The 16,030-nt window shown below is 49.7% G+C and overlaps 1 protein-coding gene across 1 annotated transcript in view; it reads right to left on the bottom strand.

Annotated features, from left to right (window-relative positions):
- The window catches only part of LOC134586066 (mucin-4-like), a 63,586-nt gene that overhangs the window by 40,777 nt on the left and 6,779 nt on the right, over positions 1-16,030 (bottom strand). The window lies entirely within an intron of this gene.

The following is a 16,030-nucleotide window of genomic DNA, read 5'->3' as shown; positions in this document are numbered from 1 at the left end:
TACGGTATACCCCGAGGGGGAAGTTCAATCTGTCTCCCTACGAGATTTTGTTTGGTACAGCAGATGCTATGGTAGATTATGTTACTGCTCTCTCTAATGCCTTGACCAAAATCCATGCCCAAGTGTTTTCTTCTATTCCAGATCCAGAGTCAAACACAGGCACTCACAAATTACTCCCTGGTGACTGGGTTATGGTCAAGAAATTCTTAAGAAAACACACTCTTGAGCCAAGATTCAATGGCCCGTACCAAGTACTGCTAATAACGGCTACCTCAGTAAAGCTGGCCGGAAAGAGTTCCTGGATACACGCTTCACATTGCAAGAAAGTACCTGATCCAGAGGAAGCTACCTCTGCTGAACCATGAGCTTCCTGTGCTTATTTTTGCTGCTAGGCCTGATAAAGGCCCAACAAGTTGCTATCACTAAAGACAATCATGTTTACATGTTTTGGTACAATTCTTAAAACACGTGGCTACTTTTACTTTTGATTATTGTGATATTGTTTCCTGTACTTTTCCACAAACACAACATTCTGCCATATACAAGGACATACCTAACAAAAAGTACCCATATATCTGTGTAACGGGGGGCCGCTGGGGGCATCACTGTAGCTCCTGGAAGGCAGCCGGCTGGAACACTGGTAGACCATGGGGCTATAAGCCCCAATGTGCCCTGGACAGGGTTGACAAGAAATGGGAAGCCCTTGTTATATAGAATGACACTGTGTAAACCCGCAGGGTCGACCCCTATGAAACTCACTTTGAACATAGAGCATCCCAGCCCAGGGGATGCTGGGGAATATGTAATGGGTATGTATTGGAAGGGAGGTGGTTCACACAATCAGTTGGGAACCTTTTATTTACAAGACATGCTCACATCACCCGACTGGGTAGGTACTACTCACATGACTGTTAATCCACTGAAACCTCACATTAAGACTTTAAGGGACATGATAGCCAATCCCACTTTTGAAGATACCATGGCAGTAGAAACTGGGCTCTCAGACACTAACCTGTGACTGGAATGGATGAGATATAATGCTAATTTGCACAACAAGACTAATTGTTATGTATGTGGCGGGGCTAGACCCCACTTGGGTACTGTGCCCCTTAACCTATCCCCTGAGGTTGAATTGTGCTTCCTAAGCCTTTATGTACAGACAACCACTAACTCATCAACCTGTGAATCATGGAAAAGGGTGTATCCCTTTACCCAGGGAAATGTCAGACGCCTGAAGGAGTCACCGTATATCCAGGTAATTACACCTGTTACACAGTGCATAAAAACACTGGTAAGTTCATGGGCAAGTTTACATCTGGTTATTGTGCTACCTATCATGACCCACCTATGACGTTATTGGTAAATCATGCCAAATCAGTTGCAGATATTTACTGGCTATGTGTTGATATGCAACTAAGATCCCAGCTAGCAGGCCTATGGTGGGGGGAATGTACCCTGACTAAGGCTATAATGCTCATTCATATTATCTCAGATGATCACCAAGGCCCACTTGACTCCCCCAATACGTATTTCAGAGTTAAAAGAGAAATTACCGGGGCGGAGCCTGACAGTGGAGCTGAGCAGACACACTATCTGTGAGCTCCCGAGTCTGGGCCTAATACTCGACGAAAATAGGGGCGCATCGCCTTGGATTGAACCCCAACCTACCCAATCTACCCAGCCCATACAGAAGCAGGGGAACAAGGGGATACTTCGCATGCCTGATATGCCCGCTGGAAAGCCTGACCCGAGGCTTGGGGCCTACAACACGCAGGGCAGGGAAGAGACGGGTGCTCTCCCAGCCCATCACAACAAACAACCTCCGCGATTTCTGGCTTCCTCCACCCCCCACAGGACCAGCGGGGGTTATCCTGGTCCAAATACCTTCGACTCACATACCTCCGTGGTCTCAGAGAACTGACACAAATCCCAGCCACGCACAAAGCACCGAGCACCGGAGCACCGATATTACGCCACCGAGCCTCTGAACACTCGCCTGAACAACCTGTTGAACAACTTCTGGGCAGGGATTGAGGCGAGGTACACTGCTACACAGATCCAGCAGCGGGAGATCAGGAGCACCGAAAGCACACCGAGAGGCGACACCCGGAGGGGGCCTGGACAACCCTCGGGCACTATTAAGCTGAAACAGCCCATCACTCACCGCATTAGCCCATCCGGGCCAAAGGCCACCGGGGGCACGACCCCAGCGCATCACCCACGCAGGTGGAGGCCTGCCCGCCGCAAGCGGCGTAAACACCTCAAGGCCCCCAGACCTGTCCCACCAGGGAAGGACCCGGTCTCTAGCAGCTCCCGAGTCCGTGGGAATACAATGCCGGCCTTGTCGTTGGCCCAGAGCTGGAGGGAAAAGCTGGCCTGCTCTTGGCTGTTAGCCAACACCTGTGCTTACCCGTCGCAACCGCCACACATCCCCGTTGGAGGAATAGGATGACTCACCAAAACACAGGCAACCAACGCAACACTCTTGAACGGAAGAATTAAAAAAAAAAAGAGAGAAATTCCCCTCCGTGGAAGTTTTGACCCACATGTTTATATTGATGCCATAGGGGTGCCAATACTGGGCCCAATGGGAAGGTGACTATGGCAATAGAAAAGTTAGACAGCCTCTCTGACGAATTACAAAATAATTCTGGGGTCCCCAATACATGGGATAGATGGTTTGGATGGATGCATGGGTGGCAGAAGACCCTATTCCGGGTTGGAATGGCAGTCCTCACGGTAACAGTCATCTTTCTTTTCCTGACATGCTGCATACTACCCTGTATACAGAGATACCTACAGAAGACGGTAGGACAAACCATTGATAACGTAACTCCCACATTTTTACACCAGGACATTGATGACACAGAATGTGACACACCACACACACCTCTTCAGTCTCACCAGTTCAAACAGACAACTGCTTTCCTATAGGGATAGTGTAGGGATAGCGTCTGTCTCTACGGGCAGAAGTCTCTCGTGGGAGAAGTAGGGGGCTAGCCACTGCGGGATACCCACGGAGTGAAGCGTTCGAGGCCTGTAAAGACAGATGTGCTGCAGCCAGTTAGGGACATATTAGGGACAGTTGTAGTTGTCTGTTTAGTAAATAGCCATTTTAAGGGGGGACTGTTGTGGACATGAAATATTATCCTGATTTATTTTAGTTAGTAAAATGTCTATTTACTTTATATAGTTCTTGATCAGCATTTATCGTTTCATATGATTTACCTAAAATGGCCGCTAGGGCCAGGGAGTTTCCCTTAGTCATCGAATAACACCCTCACTAACAAGATGGCGCTGGAATCTGGGGGAGACCCGCAAGATGCCAGTGACATCACACCCGGTAGGACGAGCAATGAATCAACCACTTAACCCCTAACCAATTATTGATGTATAAATCAATGTTATCTCTGACAATGCTTATGATGTAATTTTGCTTTATAAGGGGCATGCCACCCCCTCTAATAAACATTCCTCAAGTTTTTCATTAACCTGAAACTTGTGTCTGGTGTGAATTACTTCAGGGAGCGTGCACGCACTGTTTCTTTAATTTGGCCAGCCAGGGGCAGATACACAAAATAATCAATTTATTGATTGATTTCCACTTCAATCATCATATTGAAATTTTTTCAAAAATATAATTTGATATTTCACTAAAAATAATTCTCACAATCTTAAATTGAGGGATGTGTGGGAGCTGCTCAGTTAGTGTGTGTTATAGGAGGTGTGGGGAGCTGCAGTGAGTGTGCTGTTCAGGTAGTGTGTGTTATAGGAGGTGTGGGGAGCTGCAGTGAGTGTTCTGCTCAGGTAGTGTGGGTTATAGGAGGTGTAGGGAGCTGCAGTGAGCGTGCTGCTCAGGTAGTGGGGGTTATAGGAGGTGTGGAGAGCTGCAGTGAGCGTGCTGCTCAGGTAGTGTGGGTTATAGGAGGTGAGGAAAGCTGCAGTGAGCGTGCTCATGACCGTGTTTAACGCAGAGGAATCGGGGCAGCTGCCCCAGGCCCAGTTGCTCCTTGGGGGCCCAAAGCAGCTGCCCCGTGGGCCCCACAATTTGCATTGGGCCCATAGGCGTGCGCACGGGGTGTGCCGGGTGTGCCTGGGCACACCCTAATCCCCGCGGCACGCCTATGGCTTGAGTCCTGCAGGAACGGAGTTCCTGCACTTTTTTTGTGCAGGAACGCCGTTCCTGCAGGCACTCAGCGCCCCCCTTCCTCCCCCATGTCCCCCTGTCATGGATGGGAGGGGGGGGGGCAAGAGGTTATGGACCCCCACCCCCCCCCGGACGGCTCTCTCAATATCAGCCGCGGCGAGTTTGCTGTGAGCTTTCTGCTCCCTCTCGCCGCGCGCTGCTTGCTGATGCTGGGAGCCGGAATATGACGTCATATTCCGGCTCCCAGCTACAGCAGACAGCCCGCGCGGCGATAGGGAGCAGAGAGCTCACAGCTCCCTCACCGTGGCTGATATTGAGAGAGCCGCCCGACCCACTGGACCCCAGGGACAAGTCCACGCCAGCTCTCCAGGTAGGGAGGCTGGGTGGACATTTTTTTAATTAAAAAAATAATAATTTGTGTGTGTGTGAATGTGTGTGTGTGTGTCTGTGACTGTGTGTGTGTGTGTGTGTCTGTGACTGTGTTTGTGTGTGTGTGTGTCTGTTTGTGTGTGTGTGTGTGTGTGTGTCTGTTTGTGTGTGTGTGTGTGTCTTTGACTGTGTATGTGTGTGTGTCTGTGTGTGTGTATGTGAATGTGTGTGTGTATGTGTGTGAGTGTGTGAATGTGTGTGTGTGTGTCTGTGAATGTGTGTGTGTATGTGTGTGTGTGTGTGAATATGTGTGTGTCTGTGAATGTGTGTGTGTGTGTGTCTGTGAATGTGTGTGTGTATGTGTATCTGTGAATGTGTGTCTGTGAATGTGTATGTGTGTCAGTGTATGTGAACATGTGTGTCTGTGAATGTATGAGTGTGTCTGTGAATGTGTGTCTATGAATGTATGAGTGTGTGTGTGTCTGTGAGTGTATGTGTGTGTGTTTGAGTATGCGTGTCAGTGTGTGTATATATATACACACACACACACACACACACACATACATACACACACTGGGGTGTATATTAGTTTTTTGGGGGGGGGTGGGAATCTTGGTTCCCACACTTTATTCCCCAGGACTTTATTCTCCCCTGTCAGCTCACGCAGAACCGGCGCTGAGTGTCGGCTCTGCTCTAAGCCTCCATGGGCCGGCGGGGAGATCAAAGATCTACCTCACCGGCCCACAGCAGCATGAAGGGAGGCAGGAGAGGACCCGGGGAGCTCTAGACAGCAGCTCCGCCAGGTTCCTCTGGCGAGATCTGAGCGTTGCCATGGCAACGCTCAGTTCTCACGAGAGTTAACTCTAGCCCCGCAGGCTAGAGTTCACTCTCCACTGGACCACCAGGGATGGCACATGGCAGCAAGGATCCCCCCTCCCTACATAAGGTAAGAAGGGAGGGGGGATATTTACTAATCTGCCCCCACCTCCACAATCTGTCCAAACATACCGCACACACACACACATACAGCACCCACACACAAAAAGCACCTACAGACATACAGCACTCTCACACAAACAGCACACACACAGCACCCTCACACACACAGCACCCAAACAGCACCCACACACATACAGTACACATACAGCACCCTCACACACACAGTACACTAACCGCAACCTCACAAACACACACAGCACCTTACAAACACACAACACCCTCACACACAGCACACTAACAACACCCTCGCAAACACACACACACAAACAGCACCCTCAGAAATACATGACACCCACACACATCACACAAACAGCACCCTCACACACACAGCACCATCACACACACATCACACAAACAGCACCCTCACACACACAGCACCCTCACACAGCACACTAACAGGACCCTAACACACACACAAACACCCTCACACACACACACACACACACAAACACCCTTACCCACATAGCACACTACCAGCACCCTCACACATACACACACACAGCAGCACCCTTACACACACCACCCTCACACAGCACACTAACAGCACACACACACACACACACACACACACACAGCAGTGTATGTATATATGTGTGTGTGTATATATATATATATATATATATATATATACATATACATGTGGCGTGTGTTTGTGCTTTAGGGTGCACACCCTAATGCAATAGGCTGCGCACGCCTATGATTGGGCCCCATGGACCAGGTGGTGCGGCTTCACAGAGCCGCACCGGCCCACACACTAAGGAGGCTCCCCGGTTGGCCCATGCACTAAGGGCCACCCGGTGGGCATGTGTCAGCAAGGGCCAGGTCGGGCGCTGTGACGCTTACACAGCACGACCTGGCCCCTTCCTGTTCGTCAGCCAGCTGGGAGGAAGTGAATGCTGCGCGTCACTTCCTCCCACCAGAGATAAGAGCCACGAAGGAGGAGGAAAGCAGAGGGGAGGGGAGTTCCAGAGGAGAACTCACAACTGCCTCAGACTGCCACTGGACCCCAGGGAAACCACCCTCCAGAAAAAGGTAAGAACCTGCAGGGTGGCTAAATGTTTGTCTGTGTGTATGTCAGTATGTCTGTGTGTGTGTCAGTAGGTCTGTGTGTATGTATATCTGTGTGTATGTCGGTATGTCTGTGTGGGTCAGTATGTCTGTGTGTGTGTGTGTGTGTCAATACGTCTGTCAGTGTCTGTGTGTTTCAGTATTTATGTCAGTTTATGTGTCTGTGTGTGTCAGTATATCTGTCAGTGTGTCTGTGTGTGTATGTATGTCTGTCTGTGTGTATGTCAGTATGACTGTGTGTATGTCAGCATGTCTGTGTATGTGTCAATTCGTCTGTCGGTGTATGTGTCTCTGTGTGTTCCAGTATTTCTGTCAGTGTATGTGTCTCTGTGTGTGTCAGTATATCAGTAATGAAAATAAAAAATAATAGGGTCGCACTCAGACACAAGAAACCAATCCAGGGTGCTCTGAGCATGGGTCAGCAAAAGAAACCACATGAAATATACATCAAAGTAAAAAATCTCAGGCACTCACTGTGATTGTATCCAGGCAGATTAATTAGCAACGTTTCGACCTATATAGGTCTTTATCAAGCATGATTGATAAAGATCTATATAGGTCGAAACGTTGCTAATAAATCTGCCTGATAAAGACCTATATAGGTATATAGGTCGAAACGTTGCTAATAAATCTGCCTGGATACAATCACAGTGAGTGCCAGAGATTTTTTTCTTTGAAGTATATCTGTCAGTGTCTGTGTGTGTCAGTATGTCTGAATGTGTCAATATGTCTGCCAGTATATATGTGTGTGTCAGTATGTATCTGTGAATGTTTTAATATGTCTGTCTGTGTGTGTATGTGTCAGTATGTCTGTCAGTGTGATTGGGGGTTGGATGTAATTGGGGGGTGGGAGGGGCAGTGCCCAGGGGGCCCAAGAAAATGCTTTGCCTTGGGTCCTATGCATATTATAGACAGCCCTGAGTGTGCTGCTCAGGTAGTGTGGGTTATAGGAGGTGTGGGGAGCTGCAGTGAGTATATTGCTCAGGTAGTGTACGTTATAGGAGGTGTGGGGAGCTGCAGTGAGCGTGCTGCTCAGGTAATATGGGTTATAGGAGGTGTGGGGAGCTGCAGTGAGCGTGCTGCTCAGGTAGTGTGGGTTATAGGAGGTGTGGGGAGCTGCAGTGAGCGTGCTGCTCAGATAGTGTGTGTTATAGGAGGTGTGGGGAGCTGCAGTGAGCGTGCTGCTCAGGTAGTGTGTGTTATAGGAGGTGTGGGGAGCTGCAGTGAGTGTGCTGCTCAGGTAGTGTGTGTTATAGGAGGTGTGGGGAGCTGCAGTGAGCGTGCTGCTCAGGTAGTGTGGGTTATAGGAGGTGTGGGGAGCTGCAGTGAGCGTGCTGCTCAGGTAGTGTGGGTTATAGGAGGTGTGGGGAGCTGCAGTGAGCGTGCTGCTCAGGTAGTGTGTGTTATAGGAGGTGTGGGGAGCTGCAGTGAGTGTGCTGCTCAGGTAATATGGGTTATAGGAGGTGTGGGGAGCTGCAGTGAGCGTGCTGCTCAGGTAGTGTGGGTTATAGGAGGTGTGGGGAGCTGCAGTGAGCGTGCTGCTCAGGTAGTGTGTGTTATAGGAGGTGTGGGGAGCTGCAGTGAGCGTGCTGCTCAGGTAGTGTGTGTTATAGGAGGTGTGGGGAGCTGCAGTGAGCGTGCTGCTCAGGTAGTGTGTGTTATAGGAGGTGTGGGGAGCTGCAGTGAGCGTGCTGCTCAGGTAGTGTGTGTTATAGGAGGTGTGGGGAGCTGCAGTACGCGTGCTGCTCAGGTAGTGTGTGTTATAGGAGGTGTGGGGAGCTGCAGTGAGCGTGCTGCTCAGGTAGTGTGTGTTATAGGAGCTGTGGGGAGCTGCAGTAAGCAGGCTGCTCAGGTAGTGTGTGTAGCGCAGCCCTTAGTCCTCCGCTGGATCACCAAAAGTAGAATCAGGGACAAGAAAATGCCAAGTAAATAGCCCCCACCCACCCCAGCAACTGGACGACACACAGTTCTGGGAGTACAACTGACTTTATTCTGCCACACACTGCTTTTTATGCATTGCCCCTAGCATGGGGTTTCAAGATCAAAAACACAAGGGCCCAAGTACCGCTGCCTGTGTTCGGGAGATATGATCACCCAGGAAAAGCATTCAAGTGAAGATGTCAAGTTGTTAATTTGTGGTTAACAGCCAGGGGAGGTCGGTGTTCACTGGGGCATAACGGGACCACACACCAGGGAGACAAACAAGTGGGTTACGAACAACCGAACATAGGGGAATGGAGTCTGCTACAGTGTGGGTTATAGGAGGTATGTGGAGCTGTAGTGAGTGTGCTGCTCAGGTAGTGTGGGTTATAGGAGGTATGTGGAGCTGTAGTGAGTGTGCTGCTCAGGTAGTGTGGGTTATAGGAGGTATGTGGAGCCAGGGGCGTACCTAGAGCTTATGGCACCCGGGGCGGGTCCTAGTTTTGGCACCCCCCTGCACTTTAAAATGTACAAAACACCCACATTGTTTTAATGTATGTAGCATTGAGCAGTGCTTGCATGTTTCAATGTAAGCATGCTTTTGTATGGAGTAAGTGTGAGTGAATGAATGGGTGTGTTTGTATGTAGTGTTGGCATTTTAATGCAGGCATGCTTTTGTGTGTAGTGTTGGCGAGATGCAGTGGTGTGGTTATATATAATGGTGATGTTTTAATACAGAGGTGTGTTTGTATGTAGTGTTTGCACTGGAATGCAGGGATGTGTTTGTGTGTAGTGTTGGCAAGATGCTGAGATGTGGGATTGCCATATTTAAGGACACCAAATAAGGGAGCTATCTGCTAAACAGCACCCTAATTTGGTATCTTTACATATGGAATCTCACATAAGGGCACCAATTTAGGGAATTCTCTACTAAACAGCTAAAAGATCAACATTTAAAAAGCCTTTTTCTTAATTTTAATCTTTAGGTTGTTTAGTAGATAACTCACTTATTTGTTATCCTTATGTGGGATTGACATATTTAAGGACACCAAATTAGGGAGCTATCTACTAAACATATACACAACCACAGATATACACATGCATTTAGTTATTAAGAGGTCCAACCAACCTCCCTACCTTACTCTGGGAGTGACAAGCAGTTGCTGCTGGGCTGGGATCTCTGTGCTCTTCCTTCACAGCTCACTTGCACGACCAGTAGTGATGCCGATGCCAGGATGACGTCATACCCCGGCTGCCGGCTTACTGCAGGGCGTACACAAACTCCTATATGGTCCATAAAAATGTTTAATCTCACTGCCTTCCAGTATGTATCTGTCCTATCTGTCTGGGGGAATGTGACAACGTGGATGTATATGTAAGTGGGTGAGTATTACTATCAGGAGAAAGGTATATGGCAGGGTGGGACAGTGTGGTGGATACTATGACAGTGTGTGCCATTGCACACAGTGGATTGAAGGAGGTGACTGCAGGTGAGGTGGTGAGTATATGGTGTTTTATGTCACGGGTGGGAACAATGGGATTGGGTGTTATATGGAAGAGAGGATATTATGTCAAGGCAGGGCCAGGGTGTATGGCAGGGTGTGTATTATGATACGGTGGAGGTATATAGCAGGGAGGGGATTATGGCAGTGTGGGTATTATATGACATGTTAAAGGGGTATATGCCAGGGTGGGAATTATGACCAGGTAGTGGGTTTATAGCAGGGAGGATATTATGACAAGGCAGGGGTGTATATGGCGGGGGTGTATATGGAAGAAAGGGCAGGGGTGTTGAAATGTAAAAAAAAAAAAAAACTAATTGTCCAGGGACTAAAGTGTTTGCCCAATCTACTTGTCTGCTGTGACAATCTACTTGTCCTGATACAAATCTTTATTGATAGTAATTTAGGAGACAGACCTGGTGTAGGGGTGATAGGGATGTAGTATGGGTAAGACACATAGTGTGGGGGTGGGATAGGGATGTAGTGTGTGTAGGGCATTGTAAGGCACATAGTGTGCTGTGGGATAGGGTTGGCAGAGTGAGGAGGGGACAGGTGGCAGAGCGTAGGAGGGAGGGGCTGACAGAGCGTGGAAGGGAGTGACAGGTAGCAGAGTGAGGGAAAGAGGGAATGACAGGTGGCAGAGTGAGGGAAGGAGGGAGATACAGGTGGCAGAGTGAGGGGATGACAGGTGGCAGAGTGAGGGGATGACAGGTGGCAGAGTGAGGGGATGACAGGTCGCAGAGTGAGGGGGTGGTTAGTGACAGTGACTGAGGGAGGGGGTGACAGGGTGACTGAGTGACTGAGGGAGGGGGTGACAGGGTGACTGAGGGATAGGGTGACGGACATATTGACTGGGGGGGTGACTGGTGACTGAGGGAGGGGGTGACTGGTGGCAGAGTGAGGGGGTGACTGGTGGCAGAGTGAGGGGGTGACTGGTGGCAGAGTGAGGGGGTAACAGAGTGACTGAGGGAGGGGGTGACTGGGTGACAGGGTGACTGAGGGAGGGGGTGACTGGTGACTGAGGAAGGGGGTGACAGGGTGACTGAGGGAGGGGTTGACTGGTGACTGAGGAAGGGGGTGACAGGGTGACTGAGGGAGGGGGTGACAGGGTGACTGAGGGAGGGGGTGACTGGTGACAGAGTGACTGAGGGGGGGTGACTGAGAGAGAGGGTGACTGGTGACTGGGGGGGTGACTGGTGACAGAGTGACGGGGTGACAGGGTGACTGAGGGAGGGGGTGACTGGTGACAGGGTGACTGGGGAGGGGGGATGACAGAGTGACTGGGGGGGTGACTGGTGACAGAGTGACTGAGGGGGGTGACAGGGTGACTGAGGGGGGTGACAGGGTGACTGAGGGGGGTGACAGGGGAGGTGACTGGTGACAGGGTGACTGAGGGGGGGTGACAGGGTGACTGGGGGGGGTGACAGTGTGACTGGTGACAGGGTGACTGGGGGTGACAGGTGACAGGGTGACTGAGGGGGGTGACAGGGTGACTGAGTGGCTAAGGGGGGATGACAGAGTGACTGGTGACAGGGTGACTGAGGGAGGGGGTGACAGGGTGACTGAGGGAGGGGTTGACTGGTGACTGAGGAAGGGGGTGACAGGGTGACTGAGGGAGGGGGTGACAGGGTGACTGAGGGAGGGGGTGACAGGGTGACTGAGGGAGGGGGTGACAGGGTGACTGAGGGAGGGGGTGACAGGGTGACTGAGGGAGGGGGTGACTGGTGACAGAGTGACTGAGGGGGGGTGACTGAGAGAGAGGGTGACTGGTGACTGGGGGGGTGACTGGTGACAGAGTGACGGGGTGACAGGGTGACTGAGGGAGGGGGTGACTGGTGACAGGGTGACTGGGGAGGGGTGACTGGTGACTGAGGGGTGACAGGGTGACTGAGTGGCTAAGGGGGGATGACAGAGTGACTGGTGACAGGGTGACTGAGGGGGGTGACAGGGTGACTGAGGGAGGGGGTGAGAGTGAATTTACAATATTATTATCTTACCTTAATTCAGGGGCTGTCTCTCTCCATCCCAGCCCAGGCAGTGCAGGAGGTGCAGGCAGAGTGGCCGCAGGGGAGAAACCTGCCAGAATGCACGCTCGGCGCCCCCTGCTGGCACACTCCATAACAGCATCCCTGGTGCTCAGTGAGGACTCAGAACACAGGCTGGGAATCCCCTCCCTGGGGCTCAGTGATGGCGCAGGCTGGGAATCCCCTCCCTGGGGCTCAGTGATGGCGCAGGCTGGGAATCCCCTCCCTGGGCTCTGACTCACTCACTGAGCGCCGGAGCCGCGAGGGAGAGGACGACCAGCAGGAGGGACAGAGTGTGGCACCCCCTTACTACACACACACACACATACTCACTGCACCCTTCACACACACTGTATCCTTCACACATACTGAATCTCTCACACACTCTGCACCCCTCACTGCACCCTACACACACTGCACCATCCCCACATACTGCACCCCTTAGAATCGTCTTAAAGGTGCCTCCTTCAATAACAATAGGGGGCTAGAGTGACCTCCTCACTCTAACTGACATCTTGATCCAGGAGCCGAGAGAAGTCAGGAATCCAGGAAAGTTTAAAAACATTTATTGTAAAGAACAAAAAGTTAAAAAGGAAATAAAATAAAAGTATACTAGGCCCAGGTGCTACCCGTTTCATGACAGGTGCATAGTCGCCATATGGGCAGGCGGAATCAGGACAAAAACACCCATATACCTAACCCAATAAAACACGGACACTAGAGTATATGGGTCAAAATTGTCCACAGCTTTTATAAAATAGAAATAATAAATTAACAAAAAGGTCATTGCCCCACACCCCGCCATCACATCCGTAACCTTCAGTTAGATATAAAAGGCAATGACCCCTATATAAATAACATATAGCAGTATTCCAACAGGTACACAACTTAAAGTGCCAACATTTTAATTAACCATGGTAGGAGTATACCCGGATACCCCCACCCCACCGGGTTCTGAGCCACCGACAGGACTTGAAACCTACCAAACTTACCAAGAACCACATTCAACCATTTCCATAACCATCCTACCGGGGAGCCTATTTCCTATCCTTCAGCTCCCTATCCCGCCGCTGTGACAGAATGGGACAACCCAACATTCCAATAACCCAGGGAGGGAGGGTGGGACAAACTCAGCCAGGTAGGAAAGTTAAAAGGGAATTTCCTAAAATGGCTGCCTAATTATATAGCCCAACCCCTAACCCTCAAACCACCAATCCCTACCTGCTTCCTCCTATGCCCGCCTCCTATCCCTGTCAAGGCCCCTTTCCACTAAGATGCGCTTTTGCTACATGGGGCTACATTCGTTCAATAGCTTCCTCAGGACCTCTATTAGAGTAACAACCAAAATACAGTTAAAAACCGCCTGCAGATTGTGCAGCTGTGTCCCTATTTTCTACACATATTTACACTAAATTTGTCTGTGCACGTATTACCTTGTTTAGACACATGTTACCATGACAACCAAGAGAGTGCGACTCCACACCTTCACTCACCTGTCCCCTGACTGCGTGATAGAGCATTTGTATCCAACTCTGTTACACCCTGAACTAAATGCACAAAAGGAAATCAACATTTATCCTAAATTGCTGATTTAAAACACCCAACTCACGGGCAGATATGGGGATTTAATTACAGCACATGGCATAGTGCGCACACCACTCCCCCAGAGCACCTTGATATCAGTGACAGAGCTCCTTAGGTGTGGTTGGAGCCATGAACATATTTTTGAGTTAAGCACCCCACCTCTCCACACACAAGGGTCCCAAACACCCTACCTCTCTACACACAGGGGTCCCAAGCACCCCACCCCTCCACACACAGGCGTCCCATAGAAAGTGTCCCTCTGCAATGTTTACTAAAGTTGGTTCCCCGTAGTGATCTGTTACGTGGTCTCTCAGGATTCCACAAACACACTGGCTGAAGAGGCGAGGTCTACAAGGGGTCACACGCAGAGTTAGGAAATTTAGGAATAAAGTTATGGTAAACATTACGGGTAGGTTTAGGGACTAAATTTACTTACGGAGATTCCTACGACTTTAGGTTGCAGTTATAATTAGAATGATTAGAATAGGAACTGAGATTAGTATAAAATACTTCCTAACCCTAGTTTTAACCCTAAATTTAACCCTAATTTAACCTAAATTTAACCCTTTACACAACAAGACTGTAACACTACTTCCAGCAAACCTGACAGACCGTATCACTACTTCCAGCAAACCTGACAGACCGTATCACTACTTCCAGCAAACCTGACAGACCGTATCACTACTTCCAGCATTACTGACAGACCGTATCACTACTTCCAGCAAACCTGACAGACCGTATCACTACTTCCAGCAAACCTGACAGACCGTATCACTACTTCCAGCAAACCTGACAGACCGTATCACTACTTCCAGCATTACTGACAGACCGTATCACTACTTCCAGCATTACTGACAGACCGTATCACTACTTCCAGCAAACCTGACAGACTGTATCACTACTTCCAGCAAACCTGACAGACCGTATCACTACTTCCAGCAAACCTGACAGACCGTATCACTACTTCCAGCAAACCTGACAGACCGTATCACTACTTCCAGCATTACTGACAGACCGTATCACTACTTCCAGCAAACCTGACAGACTGTATCACTACTTCCAGCAAACCTGACAGACCGTATCACTACTTCCAGCAAACCTGACAGACCGTATCACTACTTCCAGCAAACCTGACAGACTGTATCACTACTTCCAGCAAACCTGACAGACCGGATCACTACTTCCAGCAAACCTGACAGACGGTATCACTACTTCCAGCAAACCTGACAGACTGTATCACTACTTCCAGCAAACCTGACAGACCGTATCACTACTTCCAGCAAACCTGACAGACCGTATCACTACTTCCAGCAATACTGACAGACCGGATCACTACTTCCAGCAAACCTGACAGACCGGATCACTACTTCCAGCATTACTGACAGACCGTATCACTACTTCCAGCAAACCTGACAGACGGTATCACTACTTCCAGCAAACCTGACAGACCGTATCACTACTTCCAGCAAACCTGACAGACCGTATCACTACTTCCAGCAATACTGACAGACCGGATCACTACTTCCAGCAAACCTGAGAGACCGTATCACTACTTCCAGCATTACTGACAGACCGTATCACTACTTCCAGCAATACTGACAGACCGTATCACTACTTCCAGCAAACCTGACAGACCGTATCACTACTTCCAGCAATACTGACAGACCGTATCACTACTTCCAGCAAACCTGACAGACCGTATCACTACTTCCAGCAAACCTGACAGACAGTATCACTACTTCCAGCATTACTGACAGACCGTATCACTACTTCCAGCAAACCTGACAGACTGTATCACTACTTCCAGCAAACCTGACAGACCGTATCACTACTTCCAGCAAACCTGACAGACCGTATCACTACTTCCAGCAAACCTGACAGACCGGATCACTACTTCCAGCAAACCTGACAGACGGTATCACTACTTCCAGCAAACCTGACAGACTGTATCACTACTTCCAGCAAACCTGACAGACCGTATCACTACTTCCAGCAAACCTGACAGACCGTATCACTACTTCCAGCAATACTGACAGACCGTATCACTACTTCCAGCAAACCTGACAGACCGGATCACTACTTCCAGCATTACTGACAGACCATATCACTACTTCCAGCAAACCTGACAGACGGTATCACTACTTCCAGCAAACCTGACAGACCGTATCACTACTTCCAGCAAACCTGACAGACCGTATCACTACTTCCAGCAATACTGACAGACCGGATCACTACTTCCAGCAAACCTGACAGACCGTATCACTACTTCCAGCATTACTGACAGACCGTATCACTACTTCCAGCAAACCTGACAGACCGTATCACTACTTCCAGCAAACCTGACAGACCGTATCACTACTTCCAGCAATACTGACAGACCGTATCACTACTTCCAGCAAACCTGACAGACCGTATCA

This window comes from Pelobates fuscus, chromosome 2 (assembly GCF_036172605.1).
Source record: "Pelobates fuscus isolate aPelFus1 chromosome 2, aPelFus1.pri, whole genome shotgun sequence".
NCBI classification, from domain to species: domain Eukaryota; kingdom Metazoa; phylum Chordata; class Amphibia; order Anura; family Pelobatidae; genus Pelobates; species Pelobates fuscus.
The sequence above is the reverse complement of the archived record's forward strand: the minus strand, read 5'-3'. Positions and strand labels throughout refer to the sequence as shown.